This window comes from Arachis hypogaea, chromosome 7 (genome assembly GCF_003086295.3).
Source record: "Arachis hypogaea cultivar Tifrunner chromosome 7, arahy.Tifrunner.gnm2.J5K5, whole genome shotgun sequence".
In the NCBI taxonomy this organism is placed as follows: Eukaryota; Viridiplantae; Streptophyta; class Magnoliopsida; order Fabales; family Fabaceae; genus Arachis; species Arachis hypogaea.
Window position 1 is genome coordinate 45,415,752 of NC_092042.1, and position 17,040 is coordinate 45,432,791.

Sequence of the window (17,040 nt, forward strand, 5' to 3'; positions counted from 1 at the left end):
GCACTCTGTTTTCCAGTATCACCATCGGATACATCCATGCCACAGACACATAAATGGGTGAACCTTTTCAGATTGTGACTCAGCTTTGCTAGAGTCCCCAATTAGAGGTGTCCAGGGTTCTTAAGCACACTCTTTTTGCTTTGGATCACGACTTTAACCGCTCAGTCTCAAATTTTCACTTGACACCTTCACGCCACAAGCACATGGTTAGGGACAGCTTGGTTTAGCCGCTTAGGCCAGGATGTTATTCCTGTAGGCCCTCCTATCCACTGATGCTCAAGGCCTTGGATCCTTTTTATTATCCTTGCCTTTTGGTTTAAAGGGCTATTGGCTTTTTCTGCTTGCACTCTTTTTTTTGAATTCACTGCTTTTTCTTGCTTCAAGAATCATTTTTATGATTTTTTCAGATCCTCAGTAACATGTCTCCTTTTTCATCATTCTTTCAAGAGCCAACAATTTTAATATTCATGAACAACAAATTCAAAAGACATATGCACTGTTCAAGCATACATTCAGAAATCAAAAGTATGGCCACCACATCAAAATAATTAATCTGTTATAAAATTCGAAATTCATGCAATTCTTTTCTTTTTCAATTAAGAACATTTTTCATTTAAGAAAGGTGATGGATTCATAGGACATTCATAACTTTAAGGCATATACACTAAGACACCAATGATCATAAGACACAAACATAAATAAAACATAAAGCATAATTTTTGAAAAAACAGAAAAACAAAGAACAAGGAGATTAAAGAACGGGTCCACCTTAGTGATGGTTGCTTGTTCTTCCTCTTGAAGATCTTATGGAGTGCTTGAGCTCCTCAATGTCTCTTCCTTGCCTTTGTTGCTCCTCTCTCATGATTCTTTGATCTTCTCTAATTTCATGGAGGAGGATGGAATGTTCTTGGTGCTCCACCCTTAGTTGTCCCATGTTGGAACTCAATTCTCCTAGGGAGGTGTTGATTTGCTCCCAATAGTTTTGTGGAGGAAAGTGCATCCCTTGAGGCATCTCAGGGATTTCATGAGGAGGAATCACCTCATGTCCATGAGTGGGATCTCTTGTTTGCTCCATCCTCTTCTTAGTGATGGGCTTGTCTTCATCAATGAGGATGTCTCCCTCTATGTTAATTCCAACTGAATAACAGAGGTGACAAATGAGATGAGGGAAGGCTAACCTTGCTAAGGTAGAGGACTTGTCCGCCACCTTATAAAGTTCTTGGGATATAACCTCATGAACTTCTACTTCCTCTCCAATCATGATGCTATGAATCATGATAGCCCGGTCTATAGTAACTTCGGACCGGTTGCTAGTGGGAATGATTGAGCGTTGGATAAACTCCAACCATCCCCTAGCCACGGGCTTGAGGTCATGCCTTCTCAGTTGAACCGGCTTCCCTCTTGAATCTCTCTTCCATTGAGCGCCCTCTTCACAAATGTCTATGAGGACTTGGTCCAACCTTTGATCAAAGTTGACCCTTCTAATGTAAGGATGTTCATCTCCTTGCATCATGGGCAAGTTGAATGCCAACCTTACATTTTCCGGACTAAAATCTAAGCATTTTCCCCGAACCATTGTAAGCCAATTCTTTGGGTCTGGGTTCACACTTTGATCATGGTTCTTGGTGATCCATGCATTGGCATAGAATTCTTGAACCATTAAGATTCCGACTTGTTGAATGGGGTTGGTAAGAACTTCCCAACCTCTTCTTCGGATCTCATGTCGGATCTCCGGATATTCACTCTTTTTGAGTTTGAAAGGGACCTCGGGGATCACCTTCTTCATGGCCACAACTTTATAAAAGTGGTCTTGATGCACCCTTGAGATGAATCTCTCCATCTCCCATAACTCGGAGGTGGAAGCTTTTGCCTTCCCTTTCCTCTTTCTAGAGGTTTCTCCGGCCTTAGGTGCCATAAATGGTTATGGAAAAATAAAAAGCAAAGCTTTTACCACACCAAACTTAGAAGGTTTGCTCGTCCTCGAGCAAAAGAGGAAAGAAAAGAGTTGAAGAAGAGAAAATAGAGGAGATGGAGGGGGCTTTTGTGGTTCGGCTGAGGGGGAGAAGTAGTGTTTAGGTTGTGTGAAAATGAAGGAGTGAAGTAGGGTTTATATAGGGGTGGAGAGAGGGGTAGGGTTCGGCCATTATGGGTGGGTTTGGGAGGGAAAGTGGTTTGAATTTGGATGGTGGGGTAGATGGGGTTTTATGAAGGATAGATGTGAGAGGTGAAGAGAATGGTGGGATTTGGTAGGTGAGAGGTTTTTTTGGGGAAGAGGTATTGAGGTGATTGGTGAATGGGTGAAGAAGAGAGAGAGTGGTGGGGTAGGTGGGGATCCTGTGGGGTCCACAGATCCTGAGGTGTCAAGGATAGCTCATCCCTGCACCAAGTGGCGTATAAAACGCCCTTTCTGCCAATCCTGGCGTTAAACACCGGGCTGCTGCCCTTTTCTAGCATTAAACACCAGTCTGGTGCCCCCTTTGTGGCGTTAAACGCCAGTCTGGTGCCCCTTTCTAGCGTTAAACCCCCAGAATGGTGCCAGACTGGGCGTTAAATGCGTATTTGCTGCCCTTACTGGCGTTTAAACGCCAGCAAGCTTTTCCTCCAGGGTGTGCTGTTTTTCTTTCTATTTTTCACTCTGTTTTTGCTTTTCCAATTGTTTTTGTGACTTCACATGATCATCAACCTATAGAAAACATAAAATAACAATGGAAAATAGATAAATATAACATTAGGTTGCCTCCCAACAAGCTCTTCTTTAATGTCAGTAGCTTAACAGTGGGCCCTCATGGAGCCTCACAGATGTTCAGAGTAATGTTGGAACCTCCCAACACCAAACTTAGAGTTTGAATGTGGGGGTTTAACACCAAACTTAGAATTTGGTTGTGGCCTCCCAACACCAAACTTAGAGTTTGACTGTGGGGGCTCTGTTTGACTCTGTTTTGAGAGAAGCTCTTCATGCTTCCTCTTCATGGTTACAGAGGAATATCCTTGAGCCTTAAACACAAAGGATTCTTCATTCACTTGAATGATCAATTCTCCTCTGTCAACATCAATCACAGCCTTTGCTGTGGCTAGGAAGGGTCTGCCAAGGATGATGGATTCATTGATGCACTTCCCAGTCTCTAGGACTATGAAATCAGCAGGGATGTAATGGTCTTCAACCTTTACCAGAACATCCTCTACAAGTCCATAAGCTTGTTTTCTTGAATTGTCTGCCATCTCTAGTGAGATTCTTGCAGCTTGTACCTCAAATATTCCTAGCTTCTCCATTACAGAGAAAGGCATGAGGTTTATGCTTGACCCTAGGTCACATAGAGCCTTCTCGAAGGTCATGGTGCCTAATGTACAAGGTATTGAGAACTTCCCAGGATCCTGTCTCTTTTAAGGTAATCTCTGCCTAGTCAAGTCATCCAGGTCTTTGGAGAGCAAAGGGGGTTCGTCCTCCCATGTCTCATTTCCAAATAACTTGTCATTTAGCTTCATGATTGCTCCAAGGTACTTAGGAACTTGCTCTTCAGTGACATCTTCGTCCTCTTCAGAGGAAGAATACTCATCAGAGCTCATGAAAGGCAGAAGTAAATCCAATGGAATCTCTATTGTCTCAGTGTGAGCCTCAGATTCCCATGGTTCATCATTAGGGAACTCATTGGAGGCCAGTGGACGTTCACTGAGGTCTTCCTCAGTGGCGATCAATGCCTCTTCCTCCTCTCCAATTTCGGCCATGTTGATGGCCTTACACTCTTCTTTTGGATTCTCTTCTGTATTGCTTGGAAGAGTACGAGGAGGGAGTTCAGTAACTTTCTTACTCAGCTGACCCACTTGTGCCTCCAAGTTTCTAATGGAGAACCTTGTTTCAGTTATGAAACTTTGAGTGGTTTTGATTAGATCAGAGACCATGGTTGCTAAGTCAAAGTGGCTCTGCTTAGAATTCTCTGTCTGTTGCTGAGAAGATGATGGAAAAGGCTTGCCATTGCTAAACCTCTTTCTTCCACCATTATTGTTGTTGAAACCTTAATGAGGTCTCTGTTGATCCTTCCATGAGAGATTTGGATGATTTCTCCATGAAAGATTATAGGTGTTTCCATAGGGTTCTCCCATGTAATTCACCTCTTCCATTGATGGGTTTTCAGGATCATAAGCTTCTTCTTCAGATAAAGCGTCCTTAGTACTGCCTGGTGCAGCTTGCATTCCAGACAGACTTTGAGAAATCATATTGACTTGCTGAGTCAATATTTTGTTCTGAGCCAATATGGCATTCAGAGTATCAATTTCAAGAACTCCTTTCTTCTGATTTGTCCCATTGTTCACAGGATTCCTTTCAGAAGTGTACATGAATTGGTTATTTGCAACCATTTCAATGAGTTCTTGAGCTTCTGCAGGCGTCTTCTTCAGATGAAGAGATCCTCCAGCAGAGCTGTCCAATGACATCTTGGACAGTTCAGACAGACCATCATAGAAGATACCTATGATCCTCCATTTAAAAAGCATGTCAGAAGGACACTTTCTGATCAATTATTTGTATCTTTCCCAAGCTTCATAGAGGGATTCACCTTCCTTCTGTCTGAAGGTTTGGACTTCCACTCTAAGCTTACTCAATTTTTGAGGTGGAAAGAACTTTCCCAAGAAGGCATTGACTAGCTTTTCCCAAGAGTTCAGGCTTTCTTTAGGTTGTGAGTCCAACCATATCCTAGCTCTGTCTCTTACAGCAAAAGGGAATAGCATAAGTCTGTAGACCTTAGGGTCAACCCCATTGGTCTTGATAGTGTCACAGATTTGCAAGAATTTAGCTAAAAACTGATGAGGATCTTCCAATGGAAGTCCATGGAACTTGCAATTTTGTTGCATTAGAGAAACTAATTGAGGCTTAAGCTCAAAGTTGTTTGCTCCAATGGCAGGGATAGAGATGTTTCTCCCATAGAAGTCGGGAGTAGGTGCAGTAAAATCACCCAGCACCTTCCTTGCATTGTTGGCATTGTTGTTGTTTTTGGCTGCCATGTCTTCTTCTTGTTTTAAGATTTCTGTTAGGTCCTCTACAGAGAGTAGTGCTTTAGCTTCTCTTAGCTTTCACTTCAAGGTCCTTTCAGGTTCAGGGTCAGCCTCAACAAGAATGCTTTTGTCTTTGCTCCAGCTCATATGAAAGAGAAGAGAACAAGAAAATATGGAATCCTCTATGTCACAGTATAGAGATTCCTTGAGATGTCAGAGGAAAAGAAGAATAGAAGGAGGAGGTAGAAGAAGAAGAATTCGAACTTATCAAGAGAGATAGAGTTCGAATTATTGATAGTGGAGGAGTGTTAGTCCTTAAATAGAAGGATGTGAGAAGAGGGGAAGAATTTTCGAAAATAAATTAAAAGATTTTGAAGAAATTTTGAAAAATTGAAGAATGATTTTCGAAAATTAAAGTTGGGAAAGAAATAAAGTGATTTTTGAAAAGGATTTTGAAATTAGAAATCAAAAAGATTGAAAATTATTTGGAAAAAGATGTGATTAAGAAGATATGATTGAAGAGTTATGGTTTTAAAAAGATATGATTGAAAAATATGATTGAGAAACAATTTAAAAAGATTTGATTTTTAAAATTAATGACTTGGCTAACAGGAAATTTAAAGGATATGATTCAAACATTAAACTTTTCTTAACAGAAAAGGCAACATACTTGAAATGTTGAATCAAATCATTAATTGTAGGCAAGTATTTTTGAGGATGGAAAGAAATTGATTTTGAAAATATATGATTAAAAAGATATGGTTTGAAAAAGATTTGATTTTGAAAAATTATGAAAACTTGAAAAAAAATTTGAATTAAAAACAAAATCTTCCCTCTTGTATCATCCTGGCGTTAAACGCCCAGAATGGTATCCATTCTGGCGTTTAACGCCCAAAATGCTACCCTTTTGGGCGTTAAACACCCAGCCAGGTGCCCTGGCTGGCGTTTAAATGCCAGTTTTCCTTCTTCACTGGGCGTTTTGAATGCCCAGCTTTTTCTGTGTAATTCCTCTGCTGCATGTTCTAAATCTTCAATTCTCTGTATTATTGACTTGAAAGGACACAAATTAAAAAAAATTTTGAATTTTTAATGATGAAGAATAATCAAAATGCCACTAAGATCAAATAAACAATACATGCAAGACACCAAACTTAGAAGTTTGTATACTATTGACACTAACAAATTGAGAATGCATATGAGAAACAACAAAACACTCAAGACAAGAGAATTTAAAGATCAGAGCAAGGAAATCATCAAGAACAACTTGAAGATCAATGAAGAACATAATGCATGTAATTTTCAAAAATTAGAAGAATAAAGACATGCAATTGACACCAAACTTAAAATTAGACACTAGACTCAAACAAGAAACATAAAAATATTTTTGATTTTAAGATTTTATAATTTTTTTTTGTGCTTTTTCGAAAATTGAGTGGAAAAGAAAAACAAGGATTCAAAATTCTTAATGAGAATTCCAGGAATCATTGCAATGCTAGTCTAAGACTCCGGTCTAGGAATTAGACATGGCTTCACAGCCAGCCAAGCTTTCAGTGAAAGCTCCGGTCCAAAACACTAGACATGGCCAATGGCCAGCCAAGCTTTAGCAGATCATTGCTCACAACAGCAAAATTGATAGAAATCAATAAGCTCTTGTGATGATAAGTTGAAACCTCGGTCCAAAAGATTAGACATGGCTTCACAGCCAGCCATACTTCAACAAATCATCATAAAACTCTAGAATCCATTCTTAAAAACTCTGAAGAACAAAATAGAAATATTTTTTTTGTATTTTTGAAAAATTTTCGAAAAGTAAAAAGCTTAAACATAAAATAAAATTACCTAATCTAAGCAACAAGATGAACCGTCAGTTGTCCAAACTCAAACAATCCCCGACAACGGCGCCAAAAACTTGGTGCACGAAATTGTGATCATCAATGGCGCCATCAACATGGTACGCTCAATTGCAATCTCAACTCTTTATCACAACTTCGCATAACTAACCAGCAAGTGCATTGGGTCATCCAAGTAATAAACCTTACGCGAGTAAGGGTCGATCCCACGGAGATTGTTGGTATGAAGCAAGCTATGGTCATCTTGTAAATCTCAGTCAGGCGGATTCAAATGGTTATGGAGGATTGATAATTAAAAGATGAATAAAACATAAAATAAAGATAGAGATACTTATGTAATTCATTGGTGAGAATTTCAGATAAGCGTATGGAGATGCTTTGTCCCTTCCGTCTCTCTGCTTTCCTACTGTCTTCATCCAATCCTTCTTACTCCTTTCCATGGTAAGTTATATGTTGGGCATCACCGTTGTCAATGGCTACAGTCCCGTCCTCTCAATGAAAATGTTCAACGCGCTCTGTCACAGCACGGCTATTCATCTGTCGGTTCTCGATCATGTCGGAATAGAATCCAGTGATTCTTTTGCGTCTGTCACTAACGCCCCACAATCGCGAGTTTGAAGCTCGTCACAGTCATTCAATCCCTGAATCCTACTCAGAATACCACAGACAAGATTTAGACCTTCCGGATTCTCAAGAATGGCCGCCAATGGATTCTAGCTTATACCACGAAGATTCTGATTAAGGAATCTAAGAGATATCCACTCAATCTAAGATAGAACGAAAGTGGTTGTCAGGCACACATTCATAGGTGAGAATGATGATGAGTGTCACGGATCATCACATTCATCAAGTTGAGGAACAAGTGATATCTTAGAACAAGAATAAGCTAAATTGAATAGAAGAACAATAGTAATTGCATTAATACTCAAGGTACAGCGGAGCTCCACACCTTAATCTATGGTGTGTAGAAACTCTACCGTTGAAAATACATAAGAACAAGGTCTAGGCATGGCCAAATGGCCAGCCTCCCAAAGAGGGTTCAATCATAAAAACATGATCAAAAGATGATCCGAAGATTGAAAGATTCTCCAAATACAATAGCAAAAGGTCCTATTTATAGAGAACTACTAGCCTAGGGTTTACAGAAATGAGTACATGACGTAAAAATCCACTTCCGGGCCCACTTGGTATGTTCTTGGGCTGAGCATTTAAGATTCCATGTGTAGAGACTTTTCTTGGAGTTAAACGCCAGCTTTTGTGCCAGTTTGGGCGTTTAACTCCCACTTTTGTGCTAGTTCCGGCGTTTAACGCCGGGAATTCTGAAGCTGACTTGAAATGCCTGTTTGGGCCATCAAATCTCGGGAAAAGTATGGACTATTATATATTGCTGGAAAGCCCTGGATGTCTACTTTCCAACGCAAGTAAGAGCGCGCCAATTGAGCTTCTGTAGCTCCAGAAAATCCACTTCGAGTGCAGAGAGGTCAGAATCCAACAACATCTGCAGCCCTTTTCAGCCTCTGAATCAGATTTTTGCTCAGGTCCCTCAATTTCAGCCAGAAAATACCTGAAATCACGGAAAAACACACAAACTCATAGGAAAGTCCAGAAAAGTGAATTTTAAATAAAAACTAATAAAAATATAATAAAAACTAACTAAAACATACTAAAAGCATACTAAAAACAATGCCAAAAAGTGTATAAATTATCCGCTCATCAAAGGCTTTCTGCGCCTTGTTTGGGATCCCGGAGGATATTGGACGTACAAACACTGGTGGGGATTCCTGGATCAGTACAAGCATAAGCCACCATAACAAGGAGCTCATCAAATGTCCAACTTAAGGACTTTAACTAAAAGTGCTAGGTGGGAGACAACCCACCATGGTATGATCGTTCACTTTTTAGTTTTAATTTTAGTCTGTTTTTGAATTTTTATTGAACCTAGAATTATTCATAACATCCACATCAGCACTGCATTAGCATCTGCATATAAAAAAAATCGCACACGACGCGGCAGCGTCGCTGACGCGTCCGCGTCACTAGTGCGTTGGGGAGAAAATAATTGAACAGAGAGTCACGCGAAAGCGTGGCTGGAGGTGCGCCTTTAGCATAACTTGACCCCACGCGACCGCATCGCTCACGCAACCGCATCATGTGGAAACTTTGGCCTCCCACGCGACCGCGTCACCCACGCGGCCGCATGCCATAAAAATCGACGTGAAAAGGGTGCATAGCCGAAAGTTATGCTGGAGTGGTACTGGACTGGTGTTAAAAGCACAACCTTACCATGCGGACACATGGCTCACGCGTCCGCGTCATATCCCCATATTGGCCACTCACACGATCGCGTCAACCACGCGATCGCGTCAACCAAAATTTGGCAAAATAAGATTTTGAACAGAGAGTTGTGCGAGCGCGAGGCTGCCCTCCCGCCAGTAGTAGAAAACGTGTCACGCGACCGCGTCGATTAACTTAAAGCGCAAGTCACGCGACCGCGTGCCCCACGCGTCCGCGTCACTTGCGCCGCACAGCTTATCCTAATTTGCTAAATATCTTATCTTTTCTTCCCCAATCCTAATTTTTCCTCCCTCCTTTCTTACTCACTTCTTTCCCTTCTCATTCTTCTTATCTTTCATTTTATTTTACTTAATTTATTTGCATATTTCATTCATTGCATTTTAATTTAGTGCATATTTTTCTTTTCTTTTCTAAATTTATTATTTTTCCTTTGGTGTTGATTTTCTTATTTAACTGTTGCATCTTTTCTGGTATTATTTTGGTGCTCAGTGACTTGTTTTACACTGTTGGGTAATATTATTTAAGTCAATGCTAATCTTTTATGAAACTTGAATTACTTTTGCATTGAAATGAATTTATATTATCTCTCCTTACCCACACTCTCTTCCCTCATTTTTACAAATTTTTACATTATTGATATGCCATGTGTCTCTATTATTTTCTCACTTGCATGTTGTAGCTACCATATAATTGAGACTCCCATTATTTGGCATTAACCCACCCAGACTTTATTTATATTCTTATTTTTATTTCTGGGTTACTTTTTCTTCTTTTCCCTCTTCTTTCAGGATGGCCACCACAAAGGGAGAGGAAAAGCTTCTTACTGGGGAGACAAACAAGTTCATCTGCTCAATCTTTGGAGAAAAGCATCAGTTGAAGCAACCCATCCACCTGCACATCTTAGCATGCACCGATGACGGTGCAATCTTTAAGTGTGGGGAGGTCGATACCGATCTCCATGGGTTAGTTACTCTTCTATCTCAACACCAATGGTTTATTTTCCTTGTAAGTTATTGCATTTGCATGTTTGATTGCATATTTTACCACTTGGTTGAAGTAATAAATTTCTTTTCAAGACTTTATTTTATAATATTTCACTAATTTAAATTGAAAATTAAAATCTTCTATGTGTTAAATTTGTTTGAAGTTGTATTTGGAACATAGTTAAAAGCTAGAACACACAACCTATGAGATTTGAGCTTATTTACATGGTTACATTGTTTAACCATAAATATTTTATTCTTGTGTGTTTTCTTCTCTATAACTGTAATCTTTACTTTGTTTCATTCTATATGTCCATTATTTAGTGTATTTACATGCTTGCATATGATTGAGGCCATTATTTGTTTTAGCTCACTTATCCCAAATAAGCCTACCCTTTTATGTCACCCTTGTTAGCCACTTTGAGCTTTTTAATCCCCTTTTGTTCTATAACCACATCACTAGTCTTAAGCAGAAAAAAAAATTAAATATCCCAATTGAATCTTTGGTTAGCTTAAGATAGAGGTTGTGCATCAACTAAGTGTGGGGAAACTATGGGAACATGGGTTAATAAGGGAATGTATCATGTTTCTAATTCTGAATATTGAGAAATTTGGATATCTACTCATGTAAAACAGAAAATTAAAAATTCCATATGCATTGATATGTTATTTTAGTTTTTATGTCTCAAAAAAAAGAGAAAAAAAAAAGAGAAAAAAAATATATATAATATAAATAAATAAATAAGGGGACAAAATTACCCCAATGTTAAGTTAATAAAAGATCAATTCATATGTGACACAAATTAAAAGAAAAGTTGATACATAAGTATGTGATACAAAAGTGGGAATTTTGGGTAGCTAGGCATGATTTTAGAAGTTATATAGAATGTATGTATGTTAGGTGATAGCCCAGGTTATTCAAAGATTCAATTTATAGCTCACTTAGCCATACATATACCCTCACCCTTGCCTTGGCCCCATTACAACCTTGAAAAGATCTCATGATGTTTGCATTAGTACATTAAATATTTGTTGATTGGTTAGACGAAGAACAAAGTTTAGAAAGCATGATTAGAGAAGAGTAGAGTGAATTACCCTATACACTTGAGAGATTAGAGTGCATATACACTTCCTGTGAGGGTTCAATGCTTAAATCTATGTTTCCTACTTTCATGAGCTATCTTCTTACAAGTTTACTTGTCTTTTATTGTGTAATTTGAATTAGTGGAATTTGATTCATATTTGTCTTGAAGAACTTGTTTGCTTTTAACCAAGTAGGTAGAAACATTTTGCTTGTAGTTGCATTCACATAGATAGGTTGCATTGCATACTGATGAGCGGATAATTTGTACGCTTTTTGGCATTGTTTTTAGTATGTTTTTAGTATGTTTGAGTTAGTTTTTAGTATATTTTTATTAGTTTTTAGTTAAAATTCACTTTTCTGGACTTTACCATGAGTTTGTGTGTTTTTCTGTGATTTCAGGTATTTTCTGGCTGAAATTGAGGGACCTGAGCAAAAATTTGATTCAGAGACTAAAAAGGACTGCAGATGCTGTTGGATTCTGACCTCCCTGCACTCGAAGTGGATTTTCTGGAGCTACAGAAGCCCAATTAGCGCGCTCTCAACGGCGTTGGAAATTAGACATCCTGGGCTTTCCAGCAATATATGATAGTCCATACTTTGCCCAAGATTTGATGGCCCAAACCGGCGTTCAAAGTCACCCTCAGAAATTCCAGCGTTAAACGCCGGAACTGGCACCAAAATGGGAGTTAAACGCCCAAACTGGCATAAAAGCTGGCGTTTAACTCCAAGAAGAGTCTCTACACGAAAATGCTTCAATTCTCAGCCCAAGCACACACCAAGTGGGCCCGGAAGTGGATTTTTATGTCATTTACTCATCTCTGTAAACCCTAGGCTACTAGTTCTCTATAAGTAAGACCTTTTACTATTGTATTTTCATCTTTGGACATCTAGTTCTTAGATCATATCTTGGTTCTTCTGGTTCCCTCTCTGGGACCGAAGCCAATGATCACTCTTGTTCTTATGTATTTTCAACGGTGGAGTTTCTACACACCATAGATTAAGGTGTGGAGCTCTGCTGTACCTCGAGTATTAATGCAATTACTATTGTTCTTCTATTCAATTCCGCTTGTTCTTGTTCTAAGATATCACTTGTTCTTCAACTTGATGAATGTGATGATCCGTGACACTCATCATCATTCTCACCTATGAACGTGTGACTGACAACCACCTCCGTTCTACCTTCGATTGGGTGAATATCTCTTGGATTCCTGATACACGATGCATGGTTGATCGCCTGACAACCGAGTGCTCGCCTGACAAACGAGCCAGCCATTCCGTGAGATCAGAGTCTTCGTGGTATAGGCTAGAACTGATGGCGGCATTCAAGAGAATCCGGAAGGTCTAACCTTGTCTGTGGTATTCTGAGTAGGATTCAATGATTGAATGACTGTGACGTGCTTCAAACTCCTGAGGGCGGGGCGTTAGTGACAGACGCAAAAGAATCACTGGATTCTATTCCGGCCAGATCGAGAACCGACAGATGGATAGCCGTGCCGTGACAGGGTGCGTTGAACATTTCCACTGAGACGATGGGAGGTAGCCACTGACAACGGTGAAACCCTTGCTTAAGCTTGCCATGGAAAGGAGTAAGAAGGATTGGATGAAGACAGTAGGAAAGCAGAGAGACGAAAGGGAAGGCATCTTCATGCGCTTATCTGAAGTTCCTACCAATGAATTACATAAGTATCTCTATCTTTATCTTCATAGTTTTATTCGTATATCACCATACCCATTTGAGTTTGCCTGACTGAGATTTACAAGGTGACCATAGCTTGCTTCATACCAACAATCTCTGTGGGATCGACCCTTACTCGCGTAAGGTTTATTACTTGGACGACCCAGTACACTTGCTGGTTAGTTGTGCGAAGTTGTGTTTATGCCATGGTATTGAGCACCAAGTTTTTGGGGCCATTACTAGGGATTATTTGAGTTGTGAAAAGAATTGATCACAATTTCGTGCACCACATACCCTCTATCATTCCTCTTCACTTCTTTATAGCTTCTCTTGAGCTTAGCATGAGGACATGCTAATGTTTAAGTGTGGGGAGGTTGATAAACCACTATTTTATAGTTTACAATGTATTTAATTGTGTGGTTTTATCATGGTCTTTACCCACTTATTCATATAATTAGCATGCATTTATATTTCCTTCTTAAAATTATTACATGATTGAAAACATGCTTCTTTGGTCTTAATTTAGCTAATCTTAATACTCTCTTATTACCATTCGATGCCTTGATCTGTGTGTTTAGGTGTTTCAGGCTTTATAGGGCATGAGTGAGTGAGAGATTGGGAACGAAGCTTGCAAAAATGGAAGGAACACAAGAAATTGAGGAGATGACCAGCGAGAAGTGACGCGTACGCGTCAGCGACGCAACCGCGCGGAAGAAAGGAATCCGCAGTGACGCGGCCGCATGGCTCACGCGACCACGCGGATTGGAAAAGCACAAGTGACGCGGAAGCATGGACGACGCGAACGCGTGGCAGGGAAAAACGCAAATGACGCGTCCGCATTGATGACGCGATCGCGTGATGTGCGTGATCTGCAGAATTACAAAAGTCGCTAGCAGAGATTCTGGGCCGCATTTCAACCCAGTTTTTGGCCCAGAAACACAGATTAAAGTCAGGAAACTTACAGAGACTCATCATGCTCTGATAATTCATAATTTTAGGATTAGATGTAGGTTTTAGAGAGAGAGGTTCTCTCCTCTCTCTTAGGATTAGGATTAGGATTTTTATTAGGATTATGAATATTTCTTCTGCATCTCAGGTTCAATATTCTTTGCATTTATTTGTTTTCAATGTTCCATGTTTGGATTGATTTTCTTATTTAAATATAATTTGAGGTATTTTCAGATCTATGATTTGTTTCTTTTATTTATGATATAAATAATTTATATTTTTCTACCTTTTGGCTTTGGTTGATTAATTGGTGACTCTTAAGTTATCAAACTTATTATTGATTGAAAATTGGAATTCTTCAAGAATTGATTCCAGATCCAATAACTCTAACTTTTCCCAAGGAAAGACTGGGACTTGAGGATTCGAATTAATTCATTCACTTGACTTACCTTCATAGTTAGAGGTTAACAAGGTGGGAGAAAAATCTAATTCTCATCACAATTGATAAGGATAACTAGGATAGGACTTCCAGTGCTCATTCCTTGAGAGTTTATTTTACAGTCAATTATTTATTTTACTTGTCATTCATCATAATTGTTCCGCATTCTTAAAACCTCTAATTTACAAACTCATAACCAATAATAAGAACATACCTCCCTGCAATTCCTCGAGAAGACGACCCGAGGTTTAAATACTTTGGTTATCAATTTATTTAGGGGTTTGTTACTTGTGACAACCAAAACGTTTGTACGAAGAGATTTCTGTTGGTTCAGAATCTATACTTACAACGTGACTTTATAAAATTCTTTACTAGCAAAAATCCTAACGTCATTAATCTCTTTTATAATTTACTTGTTTATATTACATAGTCGGTTCTTTAATTTCTTTATTAGTTCAATCATTACAATTTTGCATGTTCTTTTATTGTTTTATATGTTCATTTCGTCTTTGACAACCCTTTGATCACTACAACCAGAATTTGCACACTCATTGCCTCTTAAGTGATTCCTTGGGAGATGACCCGGGAGTTTAAATGCTCTTGGTTTATATTTGGTTTGAATTATGATAACATTTGATTGACGGTCAATTTGTTAGGTTAGGACTATACTTACAATGCCAATTCCATTTTGATAATCAAATTCCTAATTAGTGAGTTGATTAGGACTTAGGGATTGAGATTAATTATGCCTAGTTGACATACCCTCGATGTAGGGTTGACTAATTAGGATTAATTCACACACAATTACCATGTTTGTGGTTCACTACTAGGATAGAAAGCCCTAATTACCCAATTCCCACCAAGAGCTCTTTTATTATTTAAATTCTATTTTCATTTAATTTCTTGCATGTTAAGTTACCTTCTTGGCTTTTAATTTCTTGCATGTTAACTTACCTTCTTGCTTTTTAATTTCTTGCCAATTGCTATCATCCAACCCCCCGTTTCCTCATAGCCAATAATATGACACTTAATTGCAATTCCTAGGGAGAACGATCCGGGAGTTTAAATACTCTTGGTTATTTGATTTGAATTGTGATCATTCTTGATTTAAACTTTGATTGTAAGAGTTTGTTGTTGGTTTGGACTGTGCTACTAACGAAGTGATTCTTATTTTGATTAATTCTAAACCAATGATAATTCTCACATCAAGTTTTTGGCGCCGTTGCCGGGGAGTTGCAATGGTGTATATGTTTTGCTATTGTGCATATGTGAATATTGTAAATAACTTGTTTTTGGTTGATTGTACATATGTTGCTTGTTTATTTTTGGTTGATTGTAAATATGTTGAGATGTAAATAGCTTGTTTGTTGGTTGTCTTTGTTTATGGTTAGGATTAGGGTCTCGGAGGACATTGGACATTCTAGCATTGGTGGGGAAGTCAAGCACAAGCCACCATAGCAAAGGCTCTCCTAATTGTCTAACTTAAAGACATTAAATAAAAGTTCTTGGTAACATCTTTCTAACTCTACTTCCCTTTTAGCACTTGTTTGTTGAATTTTTTTTGCTTCTTTTAGTTAGCTTAGTTTGGTAGAATTTTTGTGTTGATCTTGTAGTTTAAGGGTAAAATAAGTTTTGGGGTTGAAAAAGCTATTTTGGATACCAAGTTTGGTGCCTTAGAGCACTAAAAATTTTTAAGAGAAACAGAGCATATGCGTGCACACACACCTGTGTGTACGCACACAACCCCAATTTTCGTGTTCTGTGCACGCACACCCACCTGTGTATACGCACACCAACTTACACCCCTTCTGGTGGGAGCGTTCGCACGTCTTGTGCATCCGCACCCTTCTCTTTTTGCGCCTTGTGCGTGCGCACGGACCTGTGTACGTATGCACAGATGGCGAGATAGCTGGCAATTTTGACGTTTCATATTTTTTAAAAAATGCAAAATAAAAAAAGAGAGTGTTTTGTGCGTGCGCACCAGCACCTCTTGATCTCCCCTCTGTTCAGAGCGCTCGTGCACACTTGTGCGTCCGCTCACCCTCCATTTCTTTAACTTTTGTGTGTACACACAAGCTTGTGCACAAGCACACGTCTTGATCCCCTCTCTGCTTGGAGCATTCGCACGCCTTGTGCGAGTGCACACCTTCTCTGCTCCGCCTAGTGTGCGTATGCACACACACCTGTGTGTACGCACGCCCTTATTTTCTCACCTCTACACTTCTTTTCTTCTCTTCTTGCTAATTCTTCTCTTCTTTTCTCTTCTCCTCTCTTCTTTCCCTCCTCTAACTACCTTTCACCACTATAATTCACCACCCATCACACTCACCTTTAGTTAGTTAGTTTGCTTGTTTGTTAGTTGTTTATTTCTTTAGTTAATTAGTTTAATTTCCTGTTTTGGTGCTAAGTGTTGGATGATTGAGTTGATTGTTTAACTATGTTAAGATTTTGCTGCTGGAATATTGATATTGTTATTGCTATCATTGTTGGATATCTTTGTTGAGGTCATAAATTATTGCTTGGTATTGAGTTATTAATGTTGAATTTTGCGCATACCAAGTGCTCATGTAATGCCTTTAAGAATGCTTTTGGATTTCTAAATTGCATGTTTTGGCCACCATGTGATTTGATTTCATTATCTACTATTAGGCAATTTGTAGGAAGTTAATGCATTTTTTGTTAGGTGATGTTTGTTATGATTGCTTTTTTTATCTATATCACCTATTTGATGCATTAACATTAAGATTTGTGAAATTGGATCATAAGCTTACTTAATGACA

The 17,040-nt window shown here is 38.9% G+C and overlaps 1 non-coding gene across 1 annotated transcript; it reads left to right on the forward strand.

Annotated features, from left to right (window-relative positions):
• The first annotated feature begins 4,482 nt into the window (after positions 1 to 4,482).
• Positions 4,483 to 4,590, forward strand: LOC112704569 (small nucleolar RNA R71). The gene has a single exon (XR_003155188.1). It is a non-coding gene; the product is annotated as a small nucleolar RNA R71 (small nucleolar RNA).
• Positions 4,591 to 17,040: the final 12,450 nt, after the last annotated feature.